We start from the raw sequence: 25,141 nt of genomic DNA on the forward strand, positions 1-25,141 counted from the left end.
TGGCTCAGAAGGAGCTATCACTTCACAGAAATTTAATCTCCTGACAAACTCGAAGATTCTGGTTCAAAACAAAGTGTCATTAAAACCTCTCAATGAAATAGTTGTAAGAGCTTTGTAGTATTGCCAGAATAATATATTCTACTTCTACTTGTTTTTCAGCAATAGTTGAGCAATTGTAATTGGAAACTTAAGAAGAAAAAATCATCTTTTAATGGACAGCCAACGTGGAAAATTCTAGCCTGAATGGTAGAGGTTATAAAGGCTGGATTTTACAATTAGGCAATAGGTGTCACTGTACATGCTGTCTCTAATGGTCCTAAGGAGAAAGTAATTTAGGTATCAAACAGAGAAGAAATATTTCAGATGACCTGCTTTTTGTTGAGGCTAATCAAACAAATTAAAACAATTTACAAGCTAATTATAGTCCCTTCGCAGCAGCAAATGGTAGCGTGGTAGAGCTTCAGATAACTTCTCACATCGGTGTGGAGCAGGACATTTAAAAGAGACAGTGACAAATCTAGATTAATAACTTCAGTTAATCACTTGTATCCTGCTTGCTGGGCTTGAAGAGTAAAACGCTGTCAACCACACATACATGGGGACATAATTTTGGACACAGATCAAACAAGTATTTGAATCATAGTAGTCTCTTTTATGGACTCACTTAGGAGTGAAATACCTTCACTGACAGGTGCTAGATTGAATCAATTTGAGCTTGCTGTTTCTAGAAACTACCAGGGGATGTTTAAAGCATCTTTAGCCAAGAGTGATCCATAGCAATCTAAATCCTTTTTTTTTTTTCTCCTTTTTTTCCCCTTCTTCACTATATTTCATTCACAAAGAAAAACAGCATTTGCGTTATAAACTCTCTGGACAGAGATGTTCCTGCTGTTGTACAGGGCTTTTCACAGTGGCCCTTTTGGGGCCTGGTGCTGCTGATTATAATTATCCTTCTATTCATGCATATTGAGAGAAGCTATCACAAATAAATCGAGTCTATTTTAATCCCTTCTTTTAAAACATAACATTATAAATCGCATGTAATAGTAATTGGCATTTGACCTTTATTTTTATTGTATAGATTACTTTCTAAGATGATTTGGAGTGAGTGCTATTTCTAAATGAAATATTTTGAGTCATCATCCTTCTGAACTGTGATTGAGTTTGCTGGCCAAATGGATAAAGATAGATGATGTAGAAGTAGTTTTAATGTGGCCTTGTCTGTTGACCTATCTGAGACCCACAATGAGCATAGGCCCGTTTTAGAAATATGTTAGGCAGCATTCATTTCATGAACATGAGTTAGAGAGCTCTTTTCAGGACTGTAGGGTGCCTTAAAACCTGCAGCAAATGTGCCATCCTTTTTGGCATGGCTGTACAGCTATGCTATGAAATCTAAGTTTTTCTTATTTCTGAAAAGTTTTGAAATTGTTGATTGTGAGTACAGGCTAGTACTGTTCACTGAGAAAGAAAAATAGATGAACATAATTTCAGTGCTTGTGTTGCTTATTTATTTATTTTTTTTCACTGGCACTGATGCAATTTAAACTAACTTCAAATCCAAGTACTATATTTTAAAATCACACCACCTTTTACCCTTTCCCAACTGATAAATGTCAGGGTGATTTTTGTCTTAATATTGTCTCTGTTCATAGTGGCAAATGTGTAGTTTGCCATCAAAACGTATTGAGGTGTTGGATAAGAAACTCTTTCCTTTTTACTAGGTTTGACTCCTTTGTTTCTTTCCAAAAACAGGACAGAGCATACAGGTGAAGGGCACTTGTTGCTTACCAAGCAACGATCAGGGTTGAGTGAAAGACTTATCTCTTTACACAAGATCTCAAGAAAGCAAAGCCATGCACCAACTAGAATGGTCTTTTTACTATGAGGACTTTGCTTAATTTATTGTGTTTTTATTAGTCTTCTTCATTTGTCTTACCCGTGCAACATATCTTGTCATAGTCCACAAGTAACTTATTGAATTAGAGGCTTCTCTTTCTCCGTTGAAGTGTCTTAATTAATAGTGTTGTAAGTAATATTGTCTTTTCCAAAATGAAATGATTTTCCCTGCTATGCAAAATGAAACTAGGAGGCAGCAGCCTGAAGTGTGTGCTTGCCAGTCATCATCATCTCCGTATTTTCTTGGTGAGATGCATAGTGCACTATTATTTAGCAATCTGTTGCACCGTCATAGGTGCAAATTTAACATCTGGGTTGGAAAAAAGTGTTGTGATATATTTTGGAGCCATTTTCCACTCTAAAAAATTGTTTCAGTCCTATTGTCTCTATTAAATGCATTTTAATATGGAACACTAATATCTGATCTCATGAATGAAATAGTGGATTAACATTTTAAGAAAAGTAATTCTGTTAACATTATTTGCATCCTCTTAATACTTTAATTTAGGGTAATAATCTAGTTTCTGATTATTAGATCCCTTTTAATAGCTATATTTCCTAAATGCCATTTATTGCTTTTGAATGATTTGTTTCGTAATGGAACCTAATGGAATGAGTGAATCTTTATCCTTTACATCTTATTATGTTTTTTTTGTTGTAATTGTTGTTGTATGTGCTTGCTATAGCATTTGAAACTAACTGTAAGGCTGTGGAGGAGCCATTTATTCACCTACTTTTTCTGAAGATGTTTTTCATGCCTTTGAGTTTCAAGATCTGTTTTTCTCCACTGGATACCCAGAAAATTAGGACGTTTCTCCAAAAAGTCTTTGTAAAAATCCCAGGTGCTAAGACTGATTTTATTTTTTCCTCCTTTTTGAGACCAACTATAAGAAAGAGAAGAGGTGATTTTTGTCTGTGTGAGAGAACAGGTGAGTTTCCTGAGTGTCTGCATTTGATTACCATTACATACTTTCAGAAACTACAAGCTGGTCATACTGTTCAAACTGAAGGTCAGCTAAATTACTGTTCTAAAGAACAACATAATCTGCACATGTAGTAAAATTTCAGCATTTCTAATCATGATTTGCATGGAGATTTAGCCTCTTTATATATATATGCACTTTGTGTCTTAAGAAGTCCTTTTTCCTGTCAAATATGCTTGTCATTCTGTTGTTCTGTAATTAAAAAAATTAAGGTGCTACAAAGTTTTGAGAATCCATCAGAATTAATACAAAATATGGCATTTAATAATAAATGCTGAGAGGTGATTTTTCAGCTGAAGATAGAGAATTTCCATTGTGCCTATTCATATGATCTCTGGATGTGGCTTGGGCATTATATTGTCCGGCTTTCTAATTTGCACCTGTTTGTGTTCATCCATCTGGCTGAATGCAAGGTGCTGAAATCTATGCCTCTGCCAAATATAACCAATATTTAACACATGCTTGTGCCCATATATGGGTGTCTGCTTAGTCATATTTTTCTACCATATGTCTTGATTTTCAATTTAAAATGATTTTTTTTTAAGTTAATAGACTAATAACTTTGTTAGATGAAAAATGAGTCATCTTTCACTGAGCTTTTTGGTTCCTGCTTATCTTTCGACTTGGGTATATTCATAAAATTACTTATTTCTCCCCATTTTTCATCTATAAAGACAATTTTTGTAGCCACTGAATATGTATAGTTAGAAGAGATTCAAGAGTTTTGAGACATAGATAAAAATCACTTTTTTTTTAACATTTGCTGAGTGGATACTGGGTAGGAGAAAAGGAAATCTAGGAAGGATAAATCTTAAGGATGTTTGGGGGGCAAGAAGGACTGTGGCTCCTAAAGGGCTGGGAGGACAGGAGCCCTCTTTTTCACCATTCCCTCTCTTCTGTGCTGCTCAAATCCCTTTGTCCTCCATTGTTTTGGTGTGGAGAATGCCCCTGCTTCCTTATGTTTATTTCCATTGTATCCATTAAATAATAGTATTGTATTATTCCTTCCCAAAATGTAGCTTGTTCTGCTTGTTTGCTGTAGCGGATGTTGGGGAGGAGAAGGAAACAGAGAGATGGAACCTGGCTCTGCCTCTGCAGAGGAATTTGGTCAGAGTACTCACTGTGCTAATGGAGCAAAGTAATTATTTGTTGAGCAGGTATTTTCAAAAGAAGAAAGACTCAGTTACAAGCTTAAAGGTGACTGACTCTAGATGTATACAGAACTGCACGATTTCTGTTGATCAGGTGCTTCTTTCTGCCCCTAATTATGAATATGTTTTTACTGCAAAACTGTCTGTACTTGGCATGCTTTTGAGCGGATTTGTTCATGAGATTAATGTGAACAGATGGTAAGGTGAGCGTCACAGCAGCACCTAAAATATGGACCAAGGCTTGAAGGTCTGTCTTGTTCCAGTAAAGGACAGTGCTGGTGCTGTAAAACTGTGATACAAAGTGCAATGGCATGCAGATTTCTTTATAAAAGGGAAAATCCTGTTCTGTGCGGCTGTTTGAAGTCGAATGGCTGCAGTGGAAATTAGTTTAATTTACATAATGATTTCATAGGCTAAAATATTAGCTGTCCTATAAATGACTGAAAAGGCTGCTCATTAATGCACAGCTTTTATGCAGTTATTACAAATGTCTGACATAATCTTTGGGCAGAAATACAGACTGAGGAAATTGAGTATGAAAATAAGCCACTTTTTGGATCTATCTGTCCTGTTTCCGTAATTCTGAGGAAAACATTCGATCGCCTCCTTCATTTTGTTTAATCAATGATTGCAAAACAAAAACTCTTACCATATGAAAGCATTTGAAGTTGGGGTTAGAATGCACAGTACTCATTTTTCTGATGGTCTTCAGTGAGGATTTGTCTTTCTTGAAACTACTTTACAATTTGAGGACTGCGAGTAGCAAATGTGGCTGCAGTTTGAAAAAGAAAGTAAGCATGGTTTCAGAGATGACCAGGAGAAGTACTTACACGGCCAAATTAGTGAAAACTGAATGGATAATAGAATCAGTGAATGAATGGATAAGTGCAATATGTTTTTGGAAAAGCAAGCGTGGCTGTTGTGAAAGAAACATCCATAAATACTTGATTAAAAAGCATGCATGATGGTTTGGTTTCCAGTGAAGTTTGTAAGACCTTTATTTAATGTAGATTTTTCAAAATATTCACAAATCATATGGGGAAAAAAAAAAGTGAGCAATTTGCTGTTGACTTACTAATAAATAAATTAAGGTGACTAAGATGGCACCGACAGTGAGAATTTGCCAGAGTACTTTATTGAATTGAATATCTGGCAAATAAAACAGCAAACGAAGATCATTATTGGTAAATATAAAATGGTATGCTTTGGGAAAAAACGAATCTTAGCTCCATATATAAAATGATGGGGTTCTAGTTGATGATTGTCACATGGCAGTGAAACTTTGGGATTATGACATGTAATTCTTTGAAAACTTGATGCTCAACAGCAGTCATAAGGGCAAAGCAAGTGTTATGATTTCTCAGCAAAAGAATAGAGAATCAGACAGAGAACATCCTTGTAAGATTGTGTAAATCCATGTTTTTTCTGCATCTACTGCCTACACTTTTATTTACAATTTCATTTTATCCTTCAAAAGGATATAGTCAAATATGTAAAAATGCTGATTTTGAGGTAAACCAGTGGGCAAAAGCATATTGTCAAATGCTCTGTTTCCCCTGTTCTTATAGTTTTCCAAAACCATCTTGGGAAAATAAATCCTGGAGACAGCATGATGGGTCAGATCCTGTTGGTCTGACTCAGCATGGATGTTTTGCTGTTCTTTGGTGATACTCTCTGCCAGTATTTGCCCTCCAATTAACTGCAGTTTAGGTGTTTCTGAGCTGCATGTGGTTCCTGTCTGGACTCCTCAATAGATTACTTTCCATTACCATGTCCATTTCCCATTGAAAAAATATAAACAGTGAGTTATCTTTAGATAAATATTGAGTTATATTTAGACAAGGGGTTGTAAACCTGACAGGAAGAAACACTGTTGATTTGTCTGTTTTGAATTTGGCTTTGTCTCAGGTTCATTTGATGCTTTCTCATTTTTTACTCTAAAAAAGAGAGGGAACAGTTGGTCCTTATTTATCCTTTCAGTGTTACAGGGAGGTGGTGGAGTCACCGTCCCTGGGGGTGTTTAAGGAAAGGTTGGACGTGGTGCTTAAGGGACGTGGTTTAGTGGGTGACAGTGGTGGTGGGGGGACGGTTGGACCAGATGATCTTGGAGGTCTTTTCCAATGTTTATGATTCTGTGATAACTTCATGGACCTTTCACAGGTCTGTAAGATAACATCTGAGAGGCCTTTTGACTTGTCTGCATCAGTTAGCTGTTAGCACAAACACACATCACATCATATAACCAGTGCTGATTCTGTTGTGACTCTTGATTTTTCTTGTATGTAATAATCCATATATGCATATCTGCAGTAAGAGGTATTATGTCTTTTTTAAAAGTCTGTAAAAAATTATTTTCCCACAAAGGTATTCAAAAATCATCACAAATAACTAGAATTCTAGCCTGACAAGTCTTTTAAATGTTTCATGCAAGTAAAAGTATGTATGGAGAAGACTGTCATCCTTGTTCTGCTCTTTTAATGCTATTCAAGCTGTGTGAAGGGAGTGAGGCTTCAGGCTTAGACTGTTGGCAAAGCTTACCAATTAGGTGGCCTATAAGGAAGAGAAGGACATTTGCGTGTGGTAAATGCATGCCACTGGCCTGTGGGAAGCCAAGGGAAAGCTTTTGGAGTAGGATCCCTTTTACTGTCTACTAAATCTACAGGGACTATGCATTTTGCAAGTATTACTAGCTCTCATGTGCCTAGTACAGATGTATGAAAAATCCTGACTGTACGTGGGACCCTGAAAGTACAGGAGATTTGGCAGTACTGGAAACACTGTTGTAAATAAGGTGTTATGATTTATATCTCACGGCAAAGAGCTTCTTGGCCACCATTTACTGGAAGCTTGGGTTCTGTCACATATCTAAATTATTCAGAACTTCACAGTCTCAGTCTATAAATCATACTTCTTCAAAACGAAGAGCTACTGGACAAGGATTTTATTCATTACAATTGCATCTTTCAGGAAATTGATATGATGTGTGAATCTTTATTTGTGTAACAGTTTATACCAAAACAGTAAGAGGTTCTGAAAAAAAAAAATAAACATTTTGAAAATGAAACATTTAGATTTGTGTCAAAACAATTTAGCTAAATTTACTTTAAATTAGTGTAAAAACAAGTCCAAATTAAACCCATCAGCCAGTCTCCACTTCCCCGTACTCACCAAATTACTTAGCCCTGCTAGATACCAGACATAAGCATTCACGCTGATTTCTTCATTATGCTATTTAGTATCCAAAGAAAAGAAATAGCATGTAGAGATCCTGTTTCTAATTGTGAACAGTCTGAGCTCAACTTTGCTGTAGATTTTTATCAGTTAATATGGATGGGAGACAAGAAAAAGATTCATTCTGAAGTTTTCCATCTTGCCAGAAGATTTCAAATTAGACCAGAATTTCTTGGTCTCTGATGGCTGTATTCCTGGAATATTCAATATGTCAAAAATGTATAGTTAGCAACACAAACCTAAAATATTTTGCTGTGTCATATTTGATTCTGAGAGATAGGGGATGCATTCTGCCAATGTGATTAATGACTAATTAGGCAGCTCTATAAGTGAGCAGAGTACAATTATAGCTACACACTGACAGGGACTTTTAGTTCTACATATGTTAGTTTTTGAGAAACTGCAATTTAAGTTTCTCATTAGGCATATTGCTCTGTAGCCTAGAAATATTCATGATGTTTTTTCCAGCCTGTTGAATTTTCCACAGCATATGAAGCAACTAAATTATGAAGGGGTGTAAAGAAATGGAACTAGAGAATAGAACATCATGTATTAGCTCATAGGAACTAAACTGAATAAAGAAGATTAACCAAAAATGCGTGACTTAAATAATCAGCCATCACAACAGGTCACAAGCTATTGTTAAGATCAAAGGGCAACAGAAGGCGTTGCATTTAGATTCTCCTGAAGGCCTTTTTAGTGTTAAATGAGAAGAGAGATTGTTCTCCAGCAACAGCCTTTTACATATTTTGCTCACTGAACGGTTGCATTTCTTACATAAAATGCATGTTGCTGCTTTCTCAAAATACTGCCATCTCGGCAGTGCAGGGTTAGGAGACCAAAGGCTTCCTTTCTAGTAGGTATTTACTAGGACTGTGTGGCCATGGACCAGTCTCTGTTCTTTGGAAAAAAAAAAAAAAAAAGAAACAGTATGATGATTCTTGAAAGCTTTTGCATGTACCATGGGTTTCTGAAAGATCTCTGCCAGTTCCAGAGGAAAATCACGTGTAACATCCATTAGCTGCTCAAGAAGAGATCACAGCCTCTGAGGTGAGCATAGGAAGCCCTGGATACGCACTTCTTTCCATGACAGGCAATGGACGAGTGAGAAGTTACAGCTTCCAATGCCTGTAATTTAACAAGAACTTAACAAGAAATTAACAACTTCTCAATTTAACAAAAATTTAACAAGAAATTGGCCAACAGCTGCAGTAGGGCTTGTTTCAAATTTATATGTGAGAGAGAAACTATTGTATTGTAGAAGCCATGTTCTTCTATTTAACCTCTGGCTGGAAGAAACTCCAGAAGTTTTATGTATAAAAGGATTAGGAATGGGTAATAATGGAAGTTAAAGCTGCCTAACCCATGCTATCATGAATAGGTCATCACAGTCACTCTCTTAGGCTCACTTCTGTTTGCAAAGATTGTGTGCGCTCTGGGTTTGTAGTGTTGGGTCTTCCTACAGTGAAGTTGAGCTTTCTTTCCAGGAAATCTATGGCTTCTCTCCAGAAACAACTCAGGAAGAAAATAATACAGTCCACCCCCTGTTGCTTATTGACACTTTATACTCAAGAAAGGTCTAACACTGGAATTAATGTATATAAGTTAGGATAGAAATGCAATGGTGTATGTGTAGAAAGAAAGTAACAGATCATTTTCTCCACGCAACTTGGCTGAAATCAATTGCATTACATATATTTCAGTGTGCAGGTAGAATAATTCTAAATACTTACAGTCTGATCCTCCAAAGAGATTTCTCAAAGCAGGAAAGTGAAAAATATCATCAGGGTCACTTTCTTTGTGAATCTTCTTACAGCGTTTCCATATGTGGTCAGCAATATTTTTTGACCTTGCGTAGTGACTTTTGTTACCAGCAATTCATTTAGAGAGATTTTTTTTTTTTTATTCTTCTGGGAATTATTAGGATGCTAAAAACCAAGTCCATTTTCCCTAGTGTAATCAGATTGAAATAAACTGGAAGAATGCCAGGTTTATTTCTGGTGCACCTCAAGCTTAGAATATCAGTGCAAACAAAGATTTTGTCCCTTGGTTTTGTGTTTTCGGTGTCTGAAACTAGGAGATGTCAAGTAGGTAAAACTGCAAGTGATAGTGTGCAAGTGCTTTACATACTGATGGAGAGAAGGTGGTGTCTTTAATCTCTGTGAAGCATTAATACTTTAAACAAGTATAGCTGTACCATCTCTATTGGGAATTAGGCAAAAAAAAAAAAAAAAAAAAAAGCTCTTCTATTTTTGTTCCTGGCTCTGGGAAGAAGTATTTGTTTGTTTTAAAGCTGGTCTTTGAATCCAGTGTTACCAAAGAGATGTTCAGAAAACAAGTGCTGCAGTGTGCTTGAACATCCTCATCTCTGGTTTCTGGGAATTAGAGGTATTGGTAATTTATTTCAGTTTATTAATTGCAAAATAACAGCAATTTTAATTTGAAATGCTTGTTAGTAACAGTCTTACAGTCTCTGAGGGGTAGTAGATAACCTTCTGTGTCCTGCAAAGGGATTAGAAAATGCGGCCTTGGGAATTAAATAATTGTTTTATTGTAAATGAGTCCAAAAGCAGCCCATCCAAAAAAAAAAAAAGTCTAGAGATTTGGAAAGAAATATAAAGATACTGCTTTTGGCTGTTAACTCTACTCATAAACCCAGTGTTTAAACTCATAAACCCAGGATTTTTAACATTTTGTGAAGGAAACATTTTGTGAAGGACTGTCCTAAATAAAGGGCACATATGTAAGAGAAAGGGGGACCTCATTTAAATCACACAGAAACCAAGCTGTTGGCACTTCAAATCAAGAAGATTGCAAGAAAGTTTTTGAACTGTGGAGCTGTAAGAAAAGCTAACAGGCACAGAAGAGCATGTGGCTCCGGGTGACATTCCTGCGTTTGCGGATTCTCTAGCCTAAGTGCAGGATAGCTCAGAGGGTGGAACTAATCTAAAGGGAAACAAAACAGGTTGCCTTTTAAAGAGGGTGTCAAAAAAGGCATCAAATCAATAACACACCAGCTTTTAATCAAATTCTGGAAACAGAAGAAATAAGGAGATGAAAGTGCTAGCCCTAGGTCTATCCGAATTTTGTTGAAGTCAGTCTATCTGATGTAATAGCAGAAACCACAACGTACAGGCAGGACAAAGCAAACCACGCCACTGTTGGACTGTTCCCATCCTGTACAGCATTTGGAAGCATGTTACTGCACTGACCGTGCAGCAATGTCAGTAAACGGGGTTTTGTTACACAAGAATACCTATAGCTGGGCATGTGGAAGGATTGGAAGCCCACGATTCATTTGGCCAAAAGGAGGTGTCTAAAGCTAAACTTGTTGTTTCGACTTCTGTTACAGTCAATGGAGAGGAATGTGGACTCCCAGATGAAATTGGAATCTGAAATAATTTACACTAATTAGGTCCTAAAAGTGACCATTTTCTTTTTGTTTGGTATAAAGAAAGCACAAAGGGACTAGCTGAGATACAGACATGGCCAAAGTACATGACATGAATCTTGCCTGAAGTGGCAAGGAAAGTAGGCCACACAGATTTCAAAGCTTTTAAACTGGCAGAAGAAACAACAAGGAAACAACAGTCATGCAGATTCACTAGAAGAAGAATTGAATTTATTCTTCCTTCCTTCCTTCCTTCCTTCCTTCCTTCCTTCCTTCCTTCCTTCCTTCCTTCCTTCCTTCCTTCCTTCCTTCCTTCCTTCCTTCCTTCCTTCCTTCCTTCCTTCCTTGGTTTATGAAGAGACCTTTTAGCAATTGAAGAATTTTTAAGAAAGGAGAGTTCTAGAGATGTAGTGATTTCCATTTTTTTACAGTAAAACTCAATGTAATCCTGCCTCCAAAGTGGAGAGTAAACCAGCTGAATAGTAGCTTCTGTTTTCCGATTTTTAAATGAGGCTATCTGTTTGGTTTGTTTGGATTTGGTGCATATTACCACTGAAGCAATCCATTTATCTGCATTCTTTTAAAAATGCAGAGCATTTTAAAAGTGTTAGTTAGAAAAATGGGGGTTAAGTGTGGTTTGATGAGCAGGAAAATAATCTGGAAAAAATGAGTACATGTGCATTTTGTTCTCACTGTACTCATTTAGCTTTTTATGGAAATGCATGAACTGGTATAAACAAAGACATAATGTGTTTTTAATTCAGGAAGAAGTAGATCAGTGGGGTGAAAAGGAGATAGCAAACTTTAAAGCATTTGCCTTGTAGAATAACTTCAGAATTGCTTCAGTAAAATCCCCAAAGAGTAAGCTTTTGCTGGGCAAAAGAATGTGAGTGTATTAAAACTGAATATTTCTGAGTAATTTGAAATCTGTGCTGCCTGAATTACTGTGAATCAAATCAGGTTGCTATAAACAATAACAAAATGGGTGACTGTGCAAATAAATGCACTGGGTTATTTGAATTTGCATTATCGTATTTTGTGAGATGCTGTGAAAGTGGCAATGTGTAATTTATACGTGACCTAAATCAGTCTGTTTTGCAGAACGACATGCCTTTTTCATTAATTTTTACTTAAAAATAATTTAATAGCTATTACAGCAAACAAATTCCTTTTACGTTGTTCACTGAAAAAAACAGCACATCTCAGTGGGTATTGGTTTGATGTGTTAGATCATGTTCATGTAATCAGGAGCAGGGTTTTTAAACCTTTATTTAGTCTCTGCAAATGTCTCTAGTGGCTTTAGAGTTAATGGGCTTAGGTCTCCACTACGTTAGCTTCTGCATCTATTACCTGAAAAAAAACATATAACCATTAAGAGCAAAAATTTAGCACAAATGAAAGACTACTGAAAACATAGGCAGAAATGTAGATAAACATGTGATGTTAGTCAATAAATCACTCTGTTCAGCTGGGTTAAAGAATGCTATTCTGGGGACTTGCCAACCAGAAAGAATTACTTTGGAATTAAAGAACAAGAGCGTAACGGATAATCACTGTATCCCAAAAAACTTTCATAATCACTGTTTTGTCTCTATAAATGTGAAGCTCTTTTTTTTTTGACATGGTCCAACCTTTCCTTTCTTTCCTCATCTATACAGATTTAGTGCTATGTTTGACATGTTCAGCCATATTCTTGATTCATGGCACAATTTTCTAGTGTACTCTATCGCTTTTTCCTCTTTATTTAGTTCCTTTTATTGAACACTTAAGGTTTGTGACTGGCAGTTTACATTTTCTTAGGCCTTTCTGAACGCAGATCTCCACTAGATCTGTTCACAGGTTTCAGTACTTTACATTCTCTATCTTGTGTTCTCATCCTTGATACCCTTCAGCAGTCTGTGAACTCTATATCCCATTTATGGTGCAGGCCTTTCATTATTGTCATCAGATGCTGAGGAGAAGAAAATATTTTGAATCAAAGCATTTCTCCTCATATTTGGGCTCAGAGTTTTAAAATATATGTTTGGAATTCTTTAAAATAGACAAAGTTTTATGTTTACATGCGGTCTTCTTGAATGAACAAAAAATGAAGTGTTGCTCTGATTTTGCCATATGAAAACAGAATTTTACTGGAATTTCAAAGTGTAAGTGTTTTATCATTTAAAGACAATTTTTTTTTTCTCTTTGAAGATTTGAACATTGAAATTCTTGGAGAAATACTTGTTTGCCAATCTTCTAGTATTTTTTTCCACTTGAAGGACTCTTGACCAATGTCTTAGGCAATTTCCCATCCTAAATTGGTTTTGTCTTTGATTTTTATTTTGGGGGTACATTGGCTAATTGCAAAAGAGTTCCAAGAAAATGCAAAGCACTATATATTTCATTAACTTATTTTTTAAATACATTTTAAATCAATTTTGTCTTTATCATCTGTGCATTCTGCTCTTTTCTTTTTCATCATTACATCCTTATTTTACCCTTTGGAATAAGCTCCGTGTGTTTGTCTACTAATAGGCTATCTTAATGTCTTGTAAGAAAATTAAAAAGAAAAATCTCTCTCACAGCTTTGCTGAAAGGATGAAGCTTAGTGTTATTGTTAGCATTTGTTTCATTAATTACTATTAAAGTACCAAATGCTGGTGATTCAGGGGATCTAGAAGAAAGCTAAATCAAGTGCATTATGCATATTTTCCCCTCGAAGCTGTGAAGGAAGTGACTAACTTTCACTTTTAGGTGGTAGCACAGCATCCTCTCAGAGACGCACTGGGATGTGCTTGCCAGAGAGTATTCCCTACATTTATCCAAGAGGTGTCAAGCATGCTCCTAACCAGAGGCTTGCTTAACGAAGAATGGGCCATGTCTGCTCCATTTCCTTTCCATTCTAGAGAACTTCACCTCCTGGCTTAAGCAGTGTGTGCTAATAGTGTTGTGGTCATCAGAGGAGCAGCAGTACTACGTGTTGTCCTGGGCCAGGAGTGCTGGAATGAGTGTATTTGAGGTAATTCACAAGTTTCTCAGAGGAGCCGTTATCAGGGCCATAGAGATGTTTTAGTACTCAGCACTCTCCTTATTACCTGATGCCTTCTGGCTCCTGGGCTCTCCGTGCGGAAGGGTTTATAACACTGTGCACTTACAGTCGTGGCCATAGTGAAGCCATTTTGTTACACTAGAACTACCTTTGTCAGTTCTTACTCTCAAGAGGAGCTGTACAGGCAAAAATTGTGTAAGAAAGAGGTGGTTTTAAGAGTGGTAGATGCATTAAAGGATTTTAAACTTTCATGTATTTGTAATAATTGGAGCATATCTCTTTTATCTGAAAAAATGCCTCAGATTATTTTTACTTTTCTTTGAATGGAAGATGTATCTTCTGATTTGAAGAATCCACAACCCATTTATAAAACACCAGATGAGATGAAAAGTTTTCATTGATACAGAACTAGCCAATTTCTAGATGAGCACAATGTGATTTATGCGGTTGCTACAAAATGTCAATATGTTAGAGTCATCAGCTATCTAGTCAGTAAGTTATTGTGTATTCTGACAGTCCTCCATGAAGACAGATTTGTTTTACTTTGCATACAACAATAAGCTGCTTCTGTAGCAGTTGCTTCAAAGAATGTTGTCATCTGTGAAATAGCTTTTTCATGTAGTTTTTGCTATATTTTGCTGTCCTCAAACTGCATAGGAGAGACAATTAGTAAGAGTAGTTAAAAAAGAATATGTATCAAGAAGAAAATCAAATGATTAAAAGTCTTTTAAGTTGTGGTTTCCAAAAGGAATATTTCATATCCTGTAGTTGAGTATTATGAGCCTTTTAAGTGCTGTAACCTGAAAAGACATTAAAGCAGTCTATCACAAAGTTCAGCAATGTACTTATTCAACAGTATCCTGCTTAATACTGTCTTGCAGTACATTTCATCTGTATGTGTAGTTGGTTCTAAATATGAACTAACGATAAAAGATTTAGAATTAACTTTTAGAAAAAAACAACACATTGTTAAGTATCATTTCAAGTTAAAAATACTCATTATTGGTCTGAGGTAATAATCCCACTAGAAAATAGAGCTTTACAGTTTAAGATAACTAAAAAGGGACAGGAGATACAAATCTGACAAGCAGCTATATTCAGTCCTATCAGTGTAAATTACTCCAGATCTGTTTATTTTTGCTGTGCTTTGAATATCAAGAAGTACTAATAAAATCTTTACTGGGCTAAGGGTGATTTTTTTTTTGTTTGTTTGTTTGTTAAAGCTCTGGTTTGTTAAGTTAGGGTCTCTAGAAGATACCGTATACTGTAAATTTGTATTTAACTGAAATTTTATCTGTGAATATTCTTTTAACTTTTCTATCATGTTGTGTCAGCTGTATAAATATGAGTGCTACCAAACAAAAAAGAATATTGGGATTAGCGGTCCAGAGAGGCTGACTACAGTCTGCATAGCTTATGGCTTGAAACAGTGTCTCTTGGGACATTTGAGATGCCAAGAAAAAAACAAGTGCAAAGGATAAGGAATTAGGTATGTCATAAATGCAGCCAAAGAGCAAAGACTCCTGGTCAAGAATAAGTGACAAGTGGAGTGAAAGGCTGTTTTGAGCTAGATAAACATGGATGAAAAGCAGAACAGAAGGACTCCAGAGAAAGGAAATAATGGGAGGAAATGTACGCTCCTGGGGAGAATACATTCAGAGCTCTGACAAAAGGGCATTTTGGAAAACCTTTTATGCTTCTGACGTAGATCTCAGGCAAAAGGACAAGTTAGCAGCAGAAGTGAAAATTGTCTTTGTTGGGAATTGTCATTACTTCAAAACGTAAATTTGATTGATGTTGTGGGGAGCAAATAATATATAACTTCATAGTAACTGAAGGAAAACGTACTAAATCAGTCATATTCTGTAAGACTTTTTCAAAATCAAGCAGTAGGGAGTTCAAATACTGCAAACTTTAAGAATGCATCTAAGACTGGAGCATTGAGAGGACCTTGGTGATAGTATGTATGAAAATCAGTGTGTAATAGAAGATTTCAATACAATATACATTAAGTTCCTACGTGCTACAAAATAGATTTTTTTTTGAAACAGTGTCCTGATATGGATAGAACTGCAATAAGTAACAGCAAAATGGTATGCAACTTTGTTATTCTTTGTTTCAAGATAAACCTTGTAAGTCCTTGATTTCTGTGCATGTGACTGTAAGCATGTGCTGGTACTGCAATACTGTACAAAACTGTATTTTTAAAAATCTAAGATGTTCATTGTTAAATTCACCTTCTGTTGTTGATGTATGCAGGATCCTACCTGCTTTTCCCTCATTAACAGTTTTTAGACTTTTAATGGAGTTGTACAATGTTGTTCCTGAAAAGGCATGAGTGCACTAGGAATTTCTATGGATGCCACCACCACTTCCTCAGATATCATTGTTGTAATCCAACACAGTAATGACTAAAAAACAATAAACTATCACTATGGACTATACGCACTAGCACTGAAATTAAAGTAGTGTAGAAATCTCAGGTCAGAACTAGATTTACAACTGGGTTTTAGTGGGTACATTTGGAATTACTTGTGAGTGTAATGGAGAGGCAATAGATTCCTTGTGGAGTTACCCCGTTTTGAAGATACTTGCTACTGCAAAGTTGAATTATGATGACTTTGTACTTTAACTATGTGGCATCAATAATATTATGGCCAGAGAAATGCAAAGCAACCCTGCATATGCTTACCAGCTTAGTCAACTGAATGCCCTTAGCAGTATTTGCAGTACTTTTCCAAAGATGCCAAATTTACAGCTTCACAAAGAAGTTACCAGCTAATTTTATTTTAAGAATCTGTTAGGTTTTGATCTTTTTTTGGCAAAAATAACCCAGACTGCATCCAATTTTTTTCTACTCTGCAACTCAGGAAAGATGAGACATGCATAAGTAATTGCCATAGTTTAGCTGATAAAACTGAAGTAACTCTCAACAGAACAGTACTGCAAAAAGTTGCCCGTGACAGCTGAACCATACACTCCAAACTAAAAGTGGGTAAGCCCCTTTTTTGGTATACATAGGGAGTAGATAAACCGTATACTAACCAGTAAAGTGAGTAAATTTCTTGACTCTTGCTTCCTATCCTGTTTAGATGTATTGCTTTATAGTTTGATCCTAAAATGGCTGTCAAGAAGCCTTCACTGCTCTCACACTTTCAAGAACATTACTACTGGGCAAATTTAAGGTGTCTGATAAGGAATATGGGCAAGCTAGTGACAGAAGAACATTTATGGGTCTTATATTTTCCCATGGAAGTTGGTTTCATAAACAACCTAATTGTGATGCTTAGTATATTAAATAAATAAATAAAAATCATCCTTAATTTAGAGGCAATGTAAGATGAAAGGAAGCCTTGGGAGGGGGAAGGAAGAAGAAAAAGAGTATAAGAGGACATGTAGAAAGGCTGTTTGTAGCAGATCTTCAAAGAACTGTCATTTCTGATAGGAGTCTCTTGAGCATCTACATTTTTAGTGTTCACCAAGAGAGACAGAAGTACTGATCCCTTTGAAATTCATGCACTAATACATAGTAAGTTAAAAAAAAAAAATCAAATGTGTAATATTTTCCTGATGAAGTTGAAAGTTAATGTGTTTGGTTAGAGTATAGGTGAGGAGATAGCAGCACAAAAATACACTGTCAGGTTGTCCTGGTTTCAGCTAGGATAGAGTTAATTTTCCTCCTAGTAAAATGGTATGGTGCTGTGTTTTGGATTTAGGATGAGAATAATGTTGATAACACGCTGATGTTTTAATCGTTGCAGAGCAGTGCTTACACTAAGCCAAGGACTTTTCAGCTTCTCACTGTCCTGCCAGGGGGCAGGCTGGGGGTGCAGCAGGAGCTGGGAGGGGACAGACCCAGGACAGCTGACCCAAACTGGCCAAAAGGATATCCCACACCATGTGGCGTCATGCTGAGCAATTAATAGGGGGGGCTGGCTGGGGTGGAGGGGCGGACTGCTGCTCAGGGATGGGCTGGTCAGCAGGTGGTGAACAGTTGCATTGTGCATCACTTGGTTTTTACACATTGTTAGTAGTAGTTCTATTATCATTCTTCTTATTTTTCTTTCATTTCTGTCTTAATAAACTGTCTTTATCTCAACCCACAAGCTTTTTTTTTTTTTTTTTGATTCTCTTCTCCATCCCACTGCGGGGGAGGGTGAGCAAATAGCCGTGTGGTGCTGAGCTGCTGGCCGAGTTAAACCACAACACAGGTAAAGTGATTACCTTGCGTTACTGGAGGTAAAATGCTATGTCGTATGTTTCATCAAGGATCTTATTATTTTCTGCACATTATTGAGGCAGTATTTCTGTGGTTTTTTTTGTTTGTTTGTTTTTTATGATAGTAAAATTATTTTCTTGGCTGAATCTCCCATGCTACTAAATGAATATATATTCCCGCTTATTGGAGATCATGACATTTGCATGTGACTTTTTGAATCGTATAGCTATGAAGTGACAGCTAATGCCACTCAGAATGGCTCTAATTTTCTACCATTGAGCTGGATGTCACATATACAAGCAAATACAGTCTCAAAATACCTTTATTTACCTTTCCTGAGGCCAAAGAAGATAACCTCTGAGCACTCCCATTTTCCTCAATTTTTCTTAAGATTGAATTCTTTTTTAGAGTATATTTTGTAAAGTAAGATTACAATAATATTCAGAAATAACCATTCTCCTTATGTGCTGAGATATCTATAGGGATCTTGATTCTGAAAGCCTCCACCCTATCAATGAGCTTTTAAAACCCATCTTCAAAATCAGAAGTTACTCAGAAGAACAGTCAGCTTCAAAGCAAACTAATAGTTTCCCAATGTGAGCTCACAGCTAGTGAGCTTCGCAAACCTTTATACAGAAACATTTAAAGAATATATAGTATCATCCAACCTCCTGCTCGGAACAGCATGCAGCATCCAAACTTACATCTTTCCTTAGTATTTATGACATATCCAAAATATTCTGAATTTATCAACTCTTTTTAATGTTCGTTTGATAGTTCAGTAAATGCATTATATAGGGGCAATGGTCATCATTAATTGCTAATGTTTTTATTTTATTTTTAGTTCTTATTTAGTAAAGTTTCATTTCTCCTGTGCTCATGTCAATTATATTCTATAATCTGATTATATGACAACTCTGATTTTCATTCCTTGACCAAAAGTCCTCCAGTGAGTCTCATATTATTAAGTAGACATGTATATTTAAACCAAAGGCAACTGTACACATCTTTGGCAAATACATTGCTCAGTTTAAACTGTCCTGTCACATCTATTGATATTTTCCCTACGGCTAACATATATTGCCTATCAGTCTATGATATGTCTAGGAAATCCCATTTCACACATCACTTCTCACAGTATTTCATAATCACACAGTCAAAGGATTTTACATTATTGGAGGAACAAGGAAGTATTAAGTCAAACCATCTTTCATACTGTTACTTAAATTGATAGTTGGGTTCTTTGTATCCTCACCTTTTCTGACATCAGTTGCTCTGTTGTTACTTGCACTGTTTTAAGTTTTGTGGTGTCACAGAATCACAGAATATCCCAGATTGGAAGGGGACTCACAAGGATCATCAAGTCCAACTTCTGGGTCAGCACAGGACCACTCCAAAATCAGACTCTGTGTCTGAGAACATTGTCCAAACACTTCTTGAACTCCAGCAGGCTCAGTGCCGTCCCCAGAGAGCAGAGCTCAGCGCCTGCCCCTCCGCTCCCCTCGTGAGGGAGCTGCAGGCCGCCATGAGGCCTCCCCTCAGCCTCCTCTGCTCTGGGCTGAGCAAACCAAGGGACCTCAGCTGCTCCTCATACGTCTTCCCCTCTAGAGCCTTCACTATCTTTGTAGCCCTCCTTTGGAAACTCTAGTAGTTTTATGTCTTTTTTTTTTTTTTTTTTGTACTGTGGTGTGCAAAACTCACATAGTACTCGTGGTGAGGCCTCACCAGCGCAGAGCAGAGCGGTACAAACACTTCCCTCAACCATCTAGCAATGCCGTGCTTGATGCACCCCGGGGTGTGGTTGGCCCTTTTGGCTGCTGGAGCGCAATGCTGGCTCATATTCAGCTAGCTGTCAACCACAACCCCCAGAGCCCTCTCTGCGGGGCTGCTCTTCAGCCTCTTGGCCCCCAGTCTGTATGTATAGCCAGAGAACATAGTCTGTATGTATAGCCAGTGTCAGTAATATTGATCTGCAAACTTTGGATAGAAATACAACTTTTGATTATTTGAAATAGAAACACTGTGACTAGAAACAGTATTTTTTCCGTCTTAATAGAAGTTCTGTCCCTGGAAACGTTTGATCCAGGTAGGGATATGTTTATCAAATACCTCTGAAGTTCATTTGTATTCAGATCTAGAAATGTTTAACCTGTCTCTTGCCCTTAAAAGATTATTTTAAAATGTTTTGCATCTTCAAATCTTATATATACTTTCAGTGAATGTTTGCATAATTTGCATAATTTTCATGAGTGTTTTTTTGATACTGTAATGCAAAGGATCATGTGATGTCTTACAGGTATATAAAAGACAAACGCTTCTCTACGAAGTACATTATTCCCCAAGTAGAGCATTTAATAGTTTCTCCCAAGTAACCCAAACACTTGTGATACTTAAAATGTCAATAGGAGATATACACGAGTAACAGAGGAAGAGGAGACAGGAAGCAGCAGGGCCGGTTAGCTCAGTTGGTTAGAGCGTGGTGCTAATAACGCCAAGGTCGCGGGTTCGATCCCCGTACGGGCCAGCCGCATATAATTTTGAGGAGAGAGAAGTGCTCATCTCTCCTCTCTGGAGAACAAGGCAGGAGGACACCAGGGAACCTTCAGAAGGAGAAGTCTGTGACGGGAGGTTCAGGCTGGATATTAGGAAAAGGTTATTCACTGAGAGCGGAGTGGTCGGGCACTGGGACAGGTTCCTGGGGAGTGGTCATGTTACTGAGCTTGCTGGAGTTCGAGGGGGGTTTGGGTGACACAGACATAGGGTCTGATTTCTGGGGGGTCTTGTGTGGAGCCAGGAGTTGGACTTCGATGATGCTTGCAGGTCCCTTCCAAGTTGGGATATTCTATGAGTCTCTGATTTTATTTGCATTTCTTATAAAGCAGGTAGTTTGATAAGTATCGCAATACTAACAACATGGGTACAAGCAGATAAGACATTTCTCATCTTCTGGTCAATCTTGAGAGTTCTGTCTCTTCTTTGGCTTCATTTAACTATCTCTCCATACAGCTTTCCACTTTCATTGTTGTATTGTTAGCACAAAAGACTCCCTTCTTTTTTGCCAAGGTTCAGTTATCACTGAATGTCTTTTAAAGTTTGGAGGTTCTTTAAGAAAAAAAAAATTGAGATTTTTTTTTTTTGCTCAGTTTTCATGTTCAGCATTTGGACAAGCAGAGCCTGATTACCAGGCATCTTGTATATATTTTTTGTAAATCATTCTGTTCTTCACTAGGTGCTAATTTATCCAATTTCAAATACAGATCTCTAAATTGTCTAGTACTCTGTTTTTGACCTTTTGCTTCTCTTCTATTTGAATGCTTGCCATAACTGCTGCCTCTTCTGCTTGGAAATATATATATTGAATTGTATTTTTAGTATTTTTTTTCATTTAAGAAGTATTTTTCAATACTTTCGAGCAGAAGATCTCATGTGCATTGCTTCTTTTCCATTTTTTGGTAATTTGTATGACCTGGGATTTGATAATTCATTTTAAGTACATGGAGAGTTATAGCTTTGCCTTTAATTGTTGAACACTGACTATTTTTCTACCCTTTTTCTGTAGACCTCTGGGGTCTTCATGGAGCCATTAGTTACCATTTCTGAAAGTTTTCAGGGTTTCCTAACCCTAGTTTCAGGACTGCAGTACTGCCCGTTTGCCAATGTTGTACAGATTATCTCTGAACATTCTGACTCACTGTTTGGTGTGGGGTCATTTTTAGTGACTGGAGAAACGCTCACACGATCTTTGGCATGGAGAAATGAAAAGCATGAAAAGCTTTGGAGTAGATGGTAAGGATGATATGAAAAGGAACGGAAATTAACCCAACATTGTTATTGCCAACCAAAATTCATTTTCCATTATTAAATTTCAGTTAATATATTTAGAGTTAATTTTCAGTATAATCACACTACGTGATAAAGTATTTGTATTTTCTTCTTAGCTGATGTTATGTGATTTTAGTGTTTTTACAGGAATTCCAATATGAAAAGTGAAGTGTTTTTTTTCAAGTAGAGTGCCTTCAAATAGCATATATAATAAAATTTAAATCAAATTAATTAGAAAAACACCTCATGGAGGTGCCTGATGCCAGGGACTGGGGCTGCCCCCAGCTGTTCCCCCAGCTGCCCCTCTCCCAGCTGGCGATGGTGGGATGAGCCCTGGTTGTACGGCTCTGCCCTGAGGACCTCTGGGGAGTCCCTGCCACTGCTGCCTGTGGGGAGCTGCCAGCCCACACAGCACCCTGGCTTTTTTTCCCTTCTTAATGTTTAATCCTAGAGTGTGTTTTCCTTGTATATAAAACAAGAATGATGCTAGTTTTCTTAGTTTGATGAAACTTGCAATTTAACCACGTAAAATAAATTGGGAAACAGTAAATGAGATGAAATATGATCTTTAAGCCAATGAGTGTATATTAATAATCCATAATAAGAAATGCTCGTTCTACAAATGGAAGTTTTAGATGTGATTCAGAGCCCTTCTGTTTCGCCACTTCACATAGTTCTCAGCTTCTAAGCAGCTGCTTTATCAATCATTTCTGTAAGTGAGCCTGTAGATTGGCGTGTAAATGAAGTGTTGTATCTGCTCTCTCCCTTGTTTTCTTTTATGCCCTGAACCAATCCTGTGAAAGGCAGATTCATTTGTTGTTTAGTTGAAATAGAATGACTGCAATTCCACAAACAAATTGGGCCTCAGTCAGGTGCACTCTGTCATAAATAATCTCTGAGGAGATTGGATTTCTCTCCTTGCTGATGTACTTCAGCTGTACGTTAAACTCATAGCTTCTTAAAGGCACTGAGTTATTGCTCAGCTGAATGATCACTGAACAGCAGGCACCTGTCCTTGTTCTCTTGTGTTGTAGCCGTGTTTATTTCCCTAAAGCATATTCAGCAAGGTTTATGGTAAGAGAAAGTACTAGTCCATTTTCTAGTTTTTTTTTTCACTCTTTGTCCCAATCTTTTCTTATTCACCTCCATGATACACTGCTCTTTTGGCACATATTTCCTCATGATCTGGAGAGAAAAGCCATTTCATAGATTGGTTAAGGGCATTTTCCATGGTCAGGTCATCTCATACTCATATTTCACATTTAGAAGTAGACCACTTTGAAATTTAGCAGCATGTCTTTATTAGTTGCAGGAAACATCTTTAAAATTTCATTTATAATTTTTACACTTATTTCTTTGGCTTTGTTGTAAGTTTGCTTTCCACTTCAGTGTACCCTTTTCCCTTTTTTTCTCAAAAGCAAAATGAAACTCCTTAACTCTGTGGCTGGGAAGTCTGTGGTGCAGGCAGTGTGATAATGTAATCTCTGCCTTTACCCGGGCTACCTTTTGCAGGTTGTGTAATGGGTCGAGCGACATCTGCTAAAGTTTGATAGTTCTGATCTACCATTTCTGCACACAGCCAATTCCGCTGAACAGTCGGGGTTATACTTTGCTTAGATTGGTTTATGTCACTGCCACAACTAAAACTGAACAATTCCCACAAGACAGCAATCTTTAAATCTTGATATATAAATAGGAGGTTGTGCATGTTTGATACCTGGTATATTCAGATTTGGAGTGTCTTTGCATTTGATCTGTTTCTCATCTGCCAAAACAGCAATACGTAGAAGGATAGTGAATAATAGTATAATATTTAAGTCTTATGTAAAATACTAAAATAACAGAATAGCAATATCACTCATTGGTGAATGTGCTGATTTTTGATATATGTGGGGTCATTTAGAAAGCTAACAATAAATGGTTTCTCTCTGTCTCAAACCCACCAGTAAATCTGTTCAGGTATGTGATGTGATGTTGGAGAGATGCAAATGTGGGCTTTTAATTCACAAAACCAAGTCTCTTCGCTGCAGAATAGCAGTTAAGAAAAAATAACCAAGAAAGCCATTAATATAAATCCAATTGATAGACAGGGGAGATGAGTACAGGCAGTGTGGTAGCTAGTGCCATGAAATGGGACTTTTCCCACATTACCCAGTGGTTTCAGGCATTACGTATCAGATGCAAACAATTTATATTATAGTATTTTAATAGTTTAGGGGAAGTGAAGTTCTGTCATGCATCATATGTGAACATGGGTGTAAGAATGGGCAAATACTCTCATCACTACAAACCATATGAATGTACTATAAATGAGCTAATAAGCAGTATATATCATTTTTCTTTCTTCTGCCATATTGCACTTTGTATAGCTCAGGTTGCATTTCTGATATAAGCCACCTCACCAGCTGTGTCAGGTTGCACATGGCTATGAATAAGTAGACTTGGGCGTACGTGCATATACTTGTCAGAATGAATCAGCTGGCTGCTTGGTACGTAGGCTGAAAGGAGATATTAACAACAGAGCAACTTGGAGGTAAAAAGGAACAGGCCTCTGATGGAGAAGCCTAACAAAAAGGGGTTTGAAGGTTGTGTGGCTAACCTGTGGTGGATTGGAGGTATGGGGTGGGGACTGGGCACAGCAAAATAGGCTGAACATGGTGTTCTAGAAAATTTTAGGGTAGCAATAAATTCAAGTTTTCAAGTGGTAGCAAAGAAGGACTCACCAGAGGGATTCAAAACCATGTGGTTTAACAGCAACGTTGCACAAAAATTGCCACTGAGACAGAACGGATTGGCAGGAGAATAGCTCAGGACCAGAACAAGGCCCTAATAACAGAAGAGAAATGATGAGCAGCAGAAAGGCAATGCTTGCTGAGACATGGAGATGAAATGATAGATACTAGAGAGAGATTTTGGATAACTGATGGTGGGATAACAGAGAAGAAAGAAAAGGCAAAAATATAGCACATGGTCCTCAAAGATTAGGAGACTAATAGTAGTGATAGTGATAGAAGAAGGAGCAGAAGGGATTTGAAAGTGAAGATGGGAGAACCATCTGTTTAAGGTGGCAGAGGCAGGCCTAAGAAGAGAGATTAGCTGGGCATAGGAGATAAGTTATTGTGACAGGTGGGTTTTTGAGTCATCAGTAGATAGCTTTATAAGCTATGTGAGTGGAAGAAAGTGTTCACAGTCACTGCAGAGTGAGAAGAGCAGGGGTCGAGGCCCAAGCTCTGCTTTATCATCATTATATCAGAAGAAAAAATATTTTTTTGAACAGAATACCAATAACTTTTCTGTATTTATGGCTCTCTTACTAAAGGTTGTATCTTCTTGTCTGAAGCATGAAAGGAAACTAGTGGGAATATTTTTTTTAATCCCAACTGAGTTCGTACAGGTCTATTACTTCAGTGGTAGTGT

The 25,141-nt window shown here is 37.2% G+C and overlaps 1 protein-coding gene and 1 non-coding gene across 12 annotated transcripts in view; both read left to right on the forward strand.

The window, feature by feature from the left end:
• The window catches only part of IMMP2L (inner mitochondrial membrane peptidase subunit 2), a 465,930-nt gene that overhangs the window by 112,879 nt on the left and 327,910 nt on the right, over window positions 1-25,141 (forward strand). The window lies entirely within an intron of this gene.
• TRNAI-AAU (transfer RNA isoleucine (anticodon AAU)) lies at window positions 20,353-20,426 on the forward strand. Its single transcript has one exon. It is a non-coding gene; the product is annotated as a tRNA-Ile (tRNA).

Source organism: Anser cygnoides, chromosome 1 (genome assembly GCF_040182565.1).
Source record: "Anser cygnoides isolate HZ-2024a breed goose chromosome 1, Taihu_goose_T2T_genome, whole genome shotgun sequence".
In the NCBI taxonomy this organism is placed as follows: Eukaryota; Metazoa; Chordata; class Aves; order Anseriformes; family Anatidae; genus Anser; species Anser cygnoides.